Source organism: Pieris napi, chromosome 8 (genome assembly GCF_905475465.1).
Source record: "Pieris napi chromosome 8, ilPieNapi1.2, whole genome shotgun sequence".
Taxonomy (NCBI): Eukaryota; Metazoa; Arthropoda; class Insecta; order Lepidoptera; family Pieridae; genus Pieris; species Pieris napi.
Window position 1 is genome coordinate 1,370,186 of NC_062241.1, and position 12,548 is coordinate 1,382,733.

Genomic DNA, 12,548 nt, shown 5'->3' on the forward strand with positions numbered 1-12,548 from the left:
TTTAGACAACCTCGTTCTATTTTTAAAATGGGCAAGTGCTTTCAAATGAACTTCCGGTTTCCGTCTTTTAAAGTCGTCGTAATTAAACCTCATTACTAATTACAATATTCAGACGAAAGCTTTGTCGCAAACTTATATTCCTATATGTCAAAATTTGTTGACAGTTTCACATTTTTTTGTATTGATACTTTATTCAAACTTGCATTTTTCTGAAGTTAACACTTGGTTAGTTCAGCCTTTAAGACATTTTGAATTAAATTCTTGAAGAAGCCAATGAGTTACAGGTAATTCTAACATCACATCTACATAAATATGTAAACGTGTTTTGTATGTCAAAGGTGCTAAGGCGGCTTTGTGAAATAGTCAGTGTGGCTCTTGAGAAATAGTCAAAGCTTCTATTGTGAGATAACAGGGCTGGATCGTAGATTAGCTGACTTTTTTTGCGCAATAAACAGACGTTTTATTCCTTGTGTTTAGCAAATTTCAACTTTTTAATTAAATTAAATTAAATCGTATTTTATTTCTTCAGTCACTAACTAGTTCTTGTACTATTACTAAATTTTGTCCATATCCGCCAATTCTTGCCAAATAAACTGATACAATGCAATACATGTCTACCAGAATATAAAATTTAGGCGTCGTTCAAGGACGTAAGCAGATTTAGCCTGTCAAGGTATATGAGTTTGATTCATTGAAATGATTGGTACATTACGATTTCCTGTTCTGGGCAACTAATCTCTTGCATTTGTAATTATTTACAGTCAAAAAATCCTTTAAGGTTAATTCATTTACTGCTGTTGAACAGTAAGGACAGTTTCAGTTTGATCATATTATCGGTGAACAAAAATGTAAAGTCTATGAGTGCCCATGGGCGCATTTATCACTGAACATCAGGTGAGCCTCCTGCCCGTTTACCTCATATTACATAAAAATAAATGAGCGTACACATTATTTAAAAAACCGGCAACGCACTCGCTAGCTTTCTTGCGCGAGCCTTAAGTAACATCAGATCCTCCTCTCCGATTGCTATCTGATTTGTATAAAAAAAATGTTATCCAAAGTACGTCTCTGTTTTGATTTATCAAAGAAAAATAAATGTTATTGACTCTGTAGTGGTCGCTGAAAGTAATATTGAATGTCAAAGCGAATCGCGGTGTCTTTATTGAAAAATTGCTACGTGCCGTCATCTGAACCTCATTTCAAGTAATAACACAAGTTTTCTTATCCTTTCGAGAATATTTGCTTTACAGACAGGTTTTATAAAGATATTTCATTTTACGTATTCTGAATGAGTATTTTCGCTGAAGATTTCGATGAAATTCGACATTTTACAAAATTAATTGTTAATTTTGTTGTTGTTGTTATATTAGTTATTAATTTAGTTGTTGTTGTGTTATTGTGTTCTGGTGTTTGTAATTTTTAAGTGTATGGACTTACTTGAAATAGCTCTTAGTTCAGATATTTCGAATCGCCGCTCATTTTCAGATGAATATTTTCATTTAACTTCTTTATTATACGCATAAGTTTATTTATTTATATACTTAAGTTTAGAAAAGGACAAAACCATTTGAATTGAGAATTAGTGTTAGAATAAAAAATAAAATAAAATAAAATATGTTTATTATGGAACATAAGATACATGTATCACTTATTCCACGTCATTAAATTTGAAGGCATCCCTACTCATCGCCAAAGAAGACAGAGGGTGTAGGCCGAGAGAAAAAGCCGGCGTAAAAAACTCTCGGTACTCTTTTAAAACAGCAAATCATCAAACAACACTTATTTATAACAAATATCGCAAATTAATTAGAAGTAGCCTGTCTAGCACTAGTCCCAGGCCCTTTTATCAATTAGATAATCGTTGACTTTATAGTAAGCCTTTTTACACAGCTTTTCTTTAATACATTTCTTAAATTCATTGAAAGGCAGTGATAAAATAAAAAATAAAAGAGCCTCTGGGATTTTATTAATGAAGAGTATCCCTTACCCCAAAAAAGAATTACTAACTTTAGATAGTCTAGTACGGGGAAATTGCAGCCTGCGTTTGTTCCGTGTATTAACATTGTGCGTATGTTCTATTCTAGTAAACTTATCACTATTTTTGTATACATACATAATATATTCATAAATATATTGCGAGGGAAAGGTAAGTATATTAATTTCCTTGAATTTATCTCTAAGAGATTCCCTACATTTTAAATTATAGATTGCACGAATAGCCCTCTTCTGCAGGATGAAAATAGTTTCGACATCAGCAGCATGACCCCATAATAATAAGCCATAAGTCATTAAGCTATGAAAGTAACTAAAATAAACAAGTCTAGCTGTATCGACATCAGTTAGTGAGCGAATTTTTTTAACCGCGTAGGCTGCAGAACTAAGTCTCTTCGCCAATCCGTTAATATGAGGGGACCACTGAAGTTTTGAATCCATGGTGATTCCGAGAAATACAGTTGTATCATCCAGATTCAATTCCTCACCGTTTATAATTGGTCTAGTATCCATAATCCTTGCATTTTTTGCACAAAATTTAATGCATTTTGTCTTTTTTGCATTAAGTAGAAGGTTATTCATACTAAACCAATGGACAATCGAAGACAGAGCATTGTTCACATCGTCAAAATTTGTTATTTGTCGTTTGATTTTAAAAATCAAGGACGTGTCATCAGCAAACAAAACTATCTGATGTTTTCTCTCTACCATGAAAGGTAGATCATTTATATAAACAAGAAAGAGGAAAGGGCCAAGAATTGAGCCCTGTGGTACCCCCATATCTACTGCCGACCCAGAGGACCTCTTACCATTCACTTCAACCTTCTGAGTTCTTCCGTGTAAATAGGAAGTCAGAAGATTCAGTGCGGTATTCTTGATGCCATAGTGGCGGAGTTTCCCGATTAAGGTCTCGTGTTGGACACAATCAAATGCTTTGGATAAGTCGCAGAAAACACCTAAAGCGTCATGCGACTCCTCCCAAGCCTTAACTATATATCTATATAACTCAACACCGGCATCGGCTGTCGAGCGACCCTTGGTAAAACCGAACTGATTATTATGTAATAATTTGTTTACGTTAAAATGACTTACCAGTTGATTTAATATAATTTTTTCAAATATTTTACTACAAGTAGGTAGTACGGAAATTGGTCTAAAGTTACTGGGGTCGGACATACTACCTGCTTTAAATAATGGAATAACTTTACTATGTTTCATTAGATCGGGAAACTCGCCACTTTTAATACAATTGTTGAAAATTATAGCTAGATGGGGAGCAATTACATCAATTATGCTACTAATTATTTTTACAGAAATACCCCAAAGATCGGTAGTGTTCTTAATATCTATGGTTCTAAATATCCTCACTATATCGTCGGCACCAATGGGTCGGAATGTAAAACTGACCTTGCACTCGTTTACATTATCTTTGAGCAGCGATTCAGCGAGGGCGGGAGATGATTGAAGAGACTTAGTAGTCGAAATTGGAATGTCAGAAAAGTACTTATCAAAAACAATCGCTATCTCTTCGTTAGATTTGATTATAGTGTTATCGACACATAGTTCGATGTCTTGATTGCGATCCCTGACTCTTCCAGTTTCACTATCAATTATCTTCCAAGTCATTTTAGTTTTATTGCTACTATTTTTAATCTTGTTTTTGATATTTAGTGCACGTTAGTATTAAGTGCTAAACAGTGAGTGAAAAAATAGTACACAAGAACAGAGAATCTTCTCTTTAATAGAGCCTGTAAGTAGTGTTAAATATCCTTTTTAGTAAATTTGGCCTTTTATTACTTACTTTTAAATTTTAATAATTTTTTTTAATAATTTTTTTTTTTGTGTATTCCATTTTTGGCTCTTGTGTATAGTGTAATTTTTCGAATATTGTATAGTACTTATAAGTAGCTGTAGGAATACCATTCAGCAAATAAATAAATAAATTACTTATTAGTCTTAAGTTAGACTGTAATGTTCCATGATGTCTTAGTAAAGGCACATGTATAAAAAAAAAACTTTAAGTTAAGATTATGAAATAAGGAATGCATATCCGAAGCTCTCTGTAATACAATGTTGCCTGAAAAATTCATTTATCATTATTCTTTAGGGACTAACGTTATTAATGGAAACACTAATATACTGTTTTTTATACTTGTTACATACAAAAAAAACGTGTGTGTTCTTATGTAGACGCGTTAGAAGTTATATGGCGTAACAAGATAAAAAAAAATTGTAGAAAAAACGACACTAACAATAGAAAAAAAATACTCTCATTATTTTTCCCTAAAAGAAGTATAACTTCAAAATAATTTAATTTATACAAATAGTTTTCTTTAGATTATGTTACCCAGTATCAAGTATTCAATGAAAAACTATATTGCCTACATTGATATTCTAACCGCGTCACGGGTGCCTTATTGAATCTGCATGTAGATACAATTATGGAAATTAAATTGATTTGTGAGTCATGTCTTTTCAAATACAAGCGGCTTCTTACAGTGTCGTTTATAGGAAAAGATCTTATATCGTACGTACCTCTTATATAAGAGGAAACAATTGATTGAGAGAAGCTGGAATGACGTGAAGTGAAATTAAGAGAGCTGCGAAGGCCCAGCCCTGCGATTCTGTAACTCACTTTTCGAACTCACACAGCGGTTTTCGCATCGGCGGTCGCTCTCAAATCAGTCGTGAAGCAGTCATTTTATGATTTGGCATTCTGAAAAGGTGGGAGCTTGTAGTTTATTGTTTATCAGAATGCCAAATCATAAAATGACTGCTTCACGACTGATTTGAGAGCGACCGCCGATGCGAAAACCGCTGTGGGAGTTCGAAAAGTGAGTTACAGAATCGCAGGGCAGTTAGGCTAGTTTTCTACACTGATGACCTTTGCTCCACTTGGGGGACATAGGCCTATTAGGCCTTTAAGTCAAGTAAGTCATAGATAAAACATTGTATAAGGCATTCTGTTTAATTGATATTAAGATTTTAATAAACTTTATTCAGTTATTTAGTTTATTTTATAAATTGCATGTTACAACACTGAAGTCCTTACTGAAGTCGCAAGCGAAACCTCGTGGACCGATGATGCATTGTTGAAATTGAGTTGTCAAGGACCTCGAAACCTACTGTTCGAAGTTTGACGCAAGAAGCACGAGATAGCGATGGCGACATATTCTTGCGGAGACTAAGGCCTATAAGGGGCTGTACACTGTACAGTAATGAGGATGATAATGATGTTAAGTTAATTACACATTAATGCACTATAAAATAAAAAATCCATATGAATGAATCAGTATTTAAAAAACGTCAAGAAATGAAAAAGAACGAAATTTATTTTATAAACAAACTTCGAAACACATCTAAGATTTTAATTATGTAGATATTTATGTATGAAAACTAAAGAGGTATGATAAAATAAATTCTCATAATCGTTTAATACTTAAGAGGATAATGTCTTATTATTTTTATGAAATTCTTTGTATTACTCTAGAGGGGAAGTTGATGGAACTTTCTATTGTTCGAATATAAGTAATTACAAATACTTTAATAACGATAAAAATGCCGTATTTACTCGACGCTGGGAGCTTCAAAGGCGAAGTTTTAAATATGCCAAATATAAGGCCCTTGTTTGGCGAAATTTCTTTGGCGAGATTATACGCTTTGTCTTATATGCCTTTGAAAGATTTTTAATTTTCCTTAACGTCCTACTTTACAACACAACTCAATGTGTGGATATGGTATATATAATTGAATGTATTGAAAATATATCTGGACAATTTAGATTTAGATTTTTTCTATGAGAGTATGTTTATGTGTAAACAGTATGTGTATGGGAATCAAAATAGAAAATGCATACATAATTATTGTAATCGCTATCTCTGTTGTTAGAAGTTATAGAGTACCAGTGCTGCCCTAAACTTATACATTCTTCCATTAGTTTATAGAGTAGAGAACGCAGTTGGGTCTACGGGTCATATGTTATACAGCATTTTGTTATTTCATGTGGTTATATCTTTCAATACATTTTACTAGAACGGGTTTTTGATAAGGTACATATTAATTCATAGCTTTCATAATAAGTAAACACATCTTACTCCAATAGTCTTAGCTAAAAAAATGTTACCTGAACTAATTAAGGGTTGTTACTACCCGAACTAGTTGAGGGTAGACCGTAAAACAACACGTATCGTGTCCAAAATTCATTGTATTTTTAAAATCATACATGTATTCATATCGTTTGAAAACTACAAAAAGTGGTGTAATATCACGACATAAAATAGTGTAATTATTATTTCGCCCAAAAATATTCTAAAATCATTAGTAATTCTCAAAATCAGAACGCTTTATTCGAGTGACGTTTCAAGTTAAATAATGGTGAAAGGAACACCTTAAAGTTCTGGTAATTGTGCAGTGCTCAACACATGAACTAAAAACAAAAACTAAAGTGAAATAGTGAAGTGAACTTATTTGTGCAAGAAAGTAACGGTACACGTGTCAAGACTTGATACAACTCTTGACTCATTCAGTGTTTGTGACGCGTGTAACAAGTACAATATTTTCGATTAAGTATAGAAAAGACATTTGGTCAAATCGGTTTAAGTGCCGGCGACTCACTCATAGGGTTCGAGTTCAATCCTCAGTAGTGGACAATTTATTTGTTTTTTTTTTTCTTTTTCTTTTTTCTCAATTTATAATAACTAACTTTCATTTTAAATAAGAATATCGTATATGGGGATACATACATGAAATAACAACATTTGTCAATAGAGGGCAGTGTCCGCAAGTTAGTTTAAGTAAACGCGTAAGAAAAAAGGGGATACCAGAGCACAAAATTAATTAAAAAAATAATATATATATAATAATAATAATAAAAAAAAAAAAAAAAAAAAAAAAAAAAAAGAAATTAATAATAATAATAATAAAAAAAAAATGTGCTTTATCTGGGAGTCATACCACAAAAATAGGGGTGCTTACATTATATGATAAAGTATTTTACACAACAGTGATCGTAAAATAAAATGAGTGGCCCAAGGAAAAAGTTAACCCAGCAGGACATTCACCGCAGCTTGTTCGTCACCAGGCCCAGAAGCAATTCCTTAGGAAGTAACCCTCCAGAAAGCTCACAAACCGTGACAGAACTACCGAGAGACACGACCATGCAAAATGCACCAAGCCAGCAAGGCACTCCATGCCCCCCGTCTTGGCAAAGAGTACCAAGCACGAGAAATCCAAAACGAAAAAAAGTCAGTGACTCTCCAGAGAATATAACCACCAGCAATATGTTCAGTCAACTAACAATTGACCTAATGGAAGAACCCACTACAACAAAAAAACCAGTGGAAAAAAAACCCAGCAAGCCTCCACCCATAATATTATATGGTATAGAAGATGTCAATAAATTAACGGAACTCGTGGAAACAGTTACAGATAAAAGCTCATTTACATTTCGGATAATGAACAGAAACCAACTAAGAATCAACACCCTAGATACAGAGGCCTACAAAAAAATCATCACTAAATTCCGTGTTAGTGGCTTAATTGGTCACACATTTAACAAAAAGGAAGAACGACCCTGTCGTATTGTCATTCGGAATCTTCACCACACAACACCTATAAGCGAGATAAAGGATGAAATTGAAAAAACTGGAAATACTGTGGTCGGGGAAATTATTAATTCCAGATATGGCCCAGAAAAAAAAACCTACCTCAACATTCTTTGTTAATCTCCTACCTAGCCACAACAATAAGGCAGCTAAAGAAATTAAATACATCTACCACCAATCTGTAACCATAGAGGATCCCAAAAAGAAAAACTCAATAGTACAGTGCCAACGGTGTCAGCAATATGGACACACAAAGAACTACTGCATGAGACCTTTCCGCTGCGTGAAGTGTGCGCAAGCACATAAAACCTCAGACTGTCCAAAGCGGGATAGAAATACACCCGCCCAATGTGCACTATGTAATGGCTCACACCCGGCGAACTATAAGGGTTGTGAAGTATACAGAGAAATTCTTGCTAGAAAAACTAACAAATATGGCCATCAAAGAACTGACAGACACATTACCGCAAAAGAAAACACGATTCAAGCCGTAAACGCTCCAAGAAACACTGCCCAACAATCTTCCTTCATTGGTAAGGAAAACGAACCACTCTCTTACGTGGGAGCTGCTAGAAAAGTTCCAGACAAAGAAAATGCTTCACCTGATGCTAACCAAAACCCTACATTATTAGAAACTCTCCTCACCAAACAAAATGAGAAATTTGACTTAATATTACAACAAATGAGTACTCTAATGAGTCTCATGACTACGCTCATAACCAAACTACAAGGCTAACCGGCCTTGGGTTAAGACTGGCGACCTGGAACATAAATGGTCTCTCACCCAATAAAAATGAACTCGAGATACTAATAACTGAGCACAAGCTAGACATAGTCCTAATATCGGAAGCACACTGCACAGACAAAACCACTGTCAAAATTAAAGGGTTCCAGATATACACCACGAACCACCCAGATGGAACAGGACATGCAGGATCAGCTATAGTTATTAGAAACAAAATAAAGCACCATCTACTGCCTGAATATAGAACCGAGCAAATACAAGCCACTACGGTCGCAATACAAGACAGAGGTGGATACTTTAATGTCTCAGCTGTTTACTGTCCACCAAAACATCGAATAGACGCCGACCTGTTCTCTCATTTCTTCTCGACTCTAGGCAATCGCTTTATAACAGGAGGCGACTGGAACTCCAAACATGTGCATTGGGGTTCAAGATTAATAACAACTAGGGGAAGACAATTGATGTTGAGCATCGATACAAATCACCTAAACATAATTGCTCCATCAGAACCTACCAACTGGCCAGCTGATCACAATCGAATCCCGGACATCCTCGATTTCTTCCTAACAAAAGGACTCTCTAAACAATACATGAAGATCGAATCATGTGCTGATGGTTCATCTGATCACACTCCAGTCTTATTAACTGTCAGCTCCACTATAATTGAAGTCGAGAGACCGATAAGATTGTATAACCAGCAAACTGATTGGCCTTCCTTCAGGGAACACATAGATGAAAACCTTAATCTAAATGTCAGACTTAAAGAAGCAGAGGAAATTGAAACAGCACTAGTGCAGTTTACTAATCTCATACAAGCTGCTGCGTGGAGAAGCACGCCTACTACTGAACACAAAAACCAGCACACAAACATACCATTGGAAATAAAGATGATGATTCAGGAGAAACGCAGATTGCGCAGAGTTTGGCAACTGAGTCGTCATCCACAAGACAAGACAGCCCTTAATAAAGCCATTGTAGAATTGAAGGAAGCTATAAAGAATGTTAATGACTTAACAATGCAAGCAAAGTTGGAGTCTCTAACCGCTACTAAGGCCAGCAACTATTCGCTCTGGAAAATCACCCGTTCTTGTAGCCAACCTAACAAATCAAAAGCTCCAATTAAAAAGGAAAACGGCTGGGCCAGAACGAGCCAGGACAAAGCGGACTTGTTTGCGAACTATCTAACAAGCTCCTTTAAACCTAATGTAACACTGGACAACTCATCAGATGAATATGTTGACCAAGTTCTAAATCAAGACCTTCAAATGGATCATCCCCCTAGACCTGTGTCGCCTGCAGAAGTCATAAAAAACTATCAAATGCCTGGACAGTAAAAAGGCACCAGGTTACGACCTGATAACTAAAGAAGTATTGATGGAACTACCGAGAAAGGCTATGATCTTCATCACTATACTCTTCAATGCTATGTTACGAATAGGCTACTTCCCAGTTGCGTGGAAAATCTCAGAAATCATCATGATTTATAAGGCTGGCAAACTGATGACCGAAAAAACATCCTACCGACCAATCAGTCTGTTGCCTACTCTTTCCAAGGTATTGGAAAAGACAATACTTCGTAGAATTGTGCCAAGCCTTGTGGAGCGCAAAGTAATACCAGATCATCAATTCGGCTTCAGACAATACCATGGCACAGTGGAACAAGCTCACAGAGTATGTGACGCCATAAGAAAGTCCTTAGAACAAAGGGAATACTGCTCATCAGCATTTCTGGATATCCAACAAGCATTTGACAAGGTCTGGCACAAAGGCCTGCTATGTAAGATCAAGCAGAATATTTCCCACTCTTACTTTCCAATATTCAAATCTTACCTAGAGGATCGCATATTTTATGTAAAAGAAGGTGACGCCACTTCGGAATTTCAAAACATTGATGCCGGGGTACCACAAGGATCTGTTCTCGGCCCCATGCTCTACACGTTGTACACTGCTGACCTGCCGCTATTGCCAGGAATAACCACAGCAACATTTGCAGACGACACCGCTATATTAGCAAGCAATAAAGACCCAGGACTTGCATCAGAGGACTTGCAGAAAGGCCTTGACAAAGTTAACGAATGGCTGCAAAAATGGAAAATAAAAGCTAGTGCCGCGAAGTCAGTACACGTGACCTTCACCCTTAGAAGAGGAGACTGCCCACCTGTAAAGTTGGACCAATGTATTCTGCCCCACAGCGACCATGTAAGATATCTTGGCTTACACATTGATCGTGGATTAACGTGGAGGCACCACATCAAATGTAAAAAGCAGGAGCTACAGCTAAAGTACAACAGCCTTTACTGGATGCTAGGTAGAAACTCAAGACTTTCTCTAGATAACAAACTTCTTATATATAAAGTCATCCTTAAGCCCATTTGGACATATGGCCTCCAACTATGGGGCAGCGCAAGTGATACCAACATAAACATACTCCAGCGACAACAGAACAAGATCCTAAGAGCAGTTGCAAAAGTACCCTGGTACATTACAAACAACGAAGTTCACGAGGACCTCAACATAAGAACAATCAAAGAAGAAATCCGGAGACTGGCAGCTAAGTACAAAGAGCGGCTAAGCTGTCACCCGAATACACTTGCTCGCCAACTCACCATTAGACAGTATGTGAGTCGACTAAAACGTCACCATATTCTAGAGCTAGAAGACCGGCAGTAGCTCTAGACAGAAGATGAGTAGATGCTTCCAATGGGAAGTCACTCCACATGACAGCACCACAGAAAAAATTTGCTCATAGCCTTGGGGCTGATTGCAAATAACCGCAGAAAAAAAAAACCTGAACTAATTAAGTTTATTTTTAAGTTCATTTTTTTAACTTTCTGTTTATATCTAGGTCTATAACATGCTACGAAACGGTGCTACGAAGTGCTACGACACAATTGTAGCATGAAACGATTAACAAACTATACGAGCTTTGATGGAAAATGCGTTTAGTTATTTTGGTTTGAGTACTTTTGAATAATTTTATTTAGAAGCAAAGAATAGCTAAAAAGCAAATACCAAGTCATGGTGATCAACAAAAAATAGTCATTTATCATTTTAAAAACAACAGATGATTTACAACACGATGAAAAGTAGCGCATCATTAAGGTTCCATTGTATTTTTTATTAATTTACCGTTGAGTTCAACCGTAGACAGTCTAATATTGGTATGGTTGCAGTTTTATATGGAGATCCTACAATTGACGGTTTAATCATAGACAAATTATAATTTATTTATATATATCTAAGACAGTTAACACTGAGTAGTAAGTAAAGCAGTGTAACGCAATAAAATTTAATGATTATAATTTTAGTACTAATTTTCTTATCAAAGAAGCCGCCAACTTGTAAGAAGCTACAAGAATCACATGTTTTCTTCAAACAATTGTACTTAAAGATTAAGAAAGGTATTGGTGGTGATTTTAGTATATATAATACTATTATTATCATACTACTAAATCACTTATGTATATATTAAATATAATATAATATTGTACATAATATATACAATATTATATTATAATCAAAGACATAAGTAAAGTTGTCGAGGACTAACTGCAAAGGAACTCCAAAGTGACGTAAAGATAAGTACGCGAGGTCTGCTAAGCTAACAGAACCTTTTGCCTAGCATTGCTGGAGGAATTTATTAGAATTAGATCACTAGTATGTAACACAGTTAAATATGTAAAATATTTTAATTGATTTTTTTTAACAAATAAATACAGTTTTGAACTCTAAACCATGAAAATATTTCAGAAAATTGTCGGAACCCGTACCACTGAGTCTTTAAAATTTAGCATAAATGTTAATAAAGCGGATAGAATGAAAATGCTGGATCACTGCGGGTCTATTATGATAATTCATTGTTTGCGAATGAACAATCCCAGCGCTGGAGCATATAATTTGATTAAATTGAAATGGTACGAACTATTATGTTGAGAACTTTGTAATATTCTTGTGACTCTGTGCAGTCGCATTTACTTGTTTGACTGCATTCAACTAGATTCGATTCCTTGAAATACTTAAATATAACAGGCCTTCACGGCTTCGTGCGGCGTGACATTTATTTATTTAAACATTTAGCAAATAAATATAGTCTAACACTCAAAACATCTAATGTCGTTTTCTTAAGGTGAATTTATTTCATGTATGCTTAGCGACTCTGGAGCAGTAGTGGATATCTTGCTCATTGATAGGGCATTGATGGCATTCCC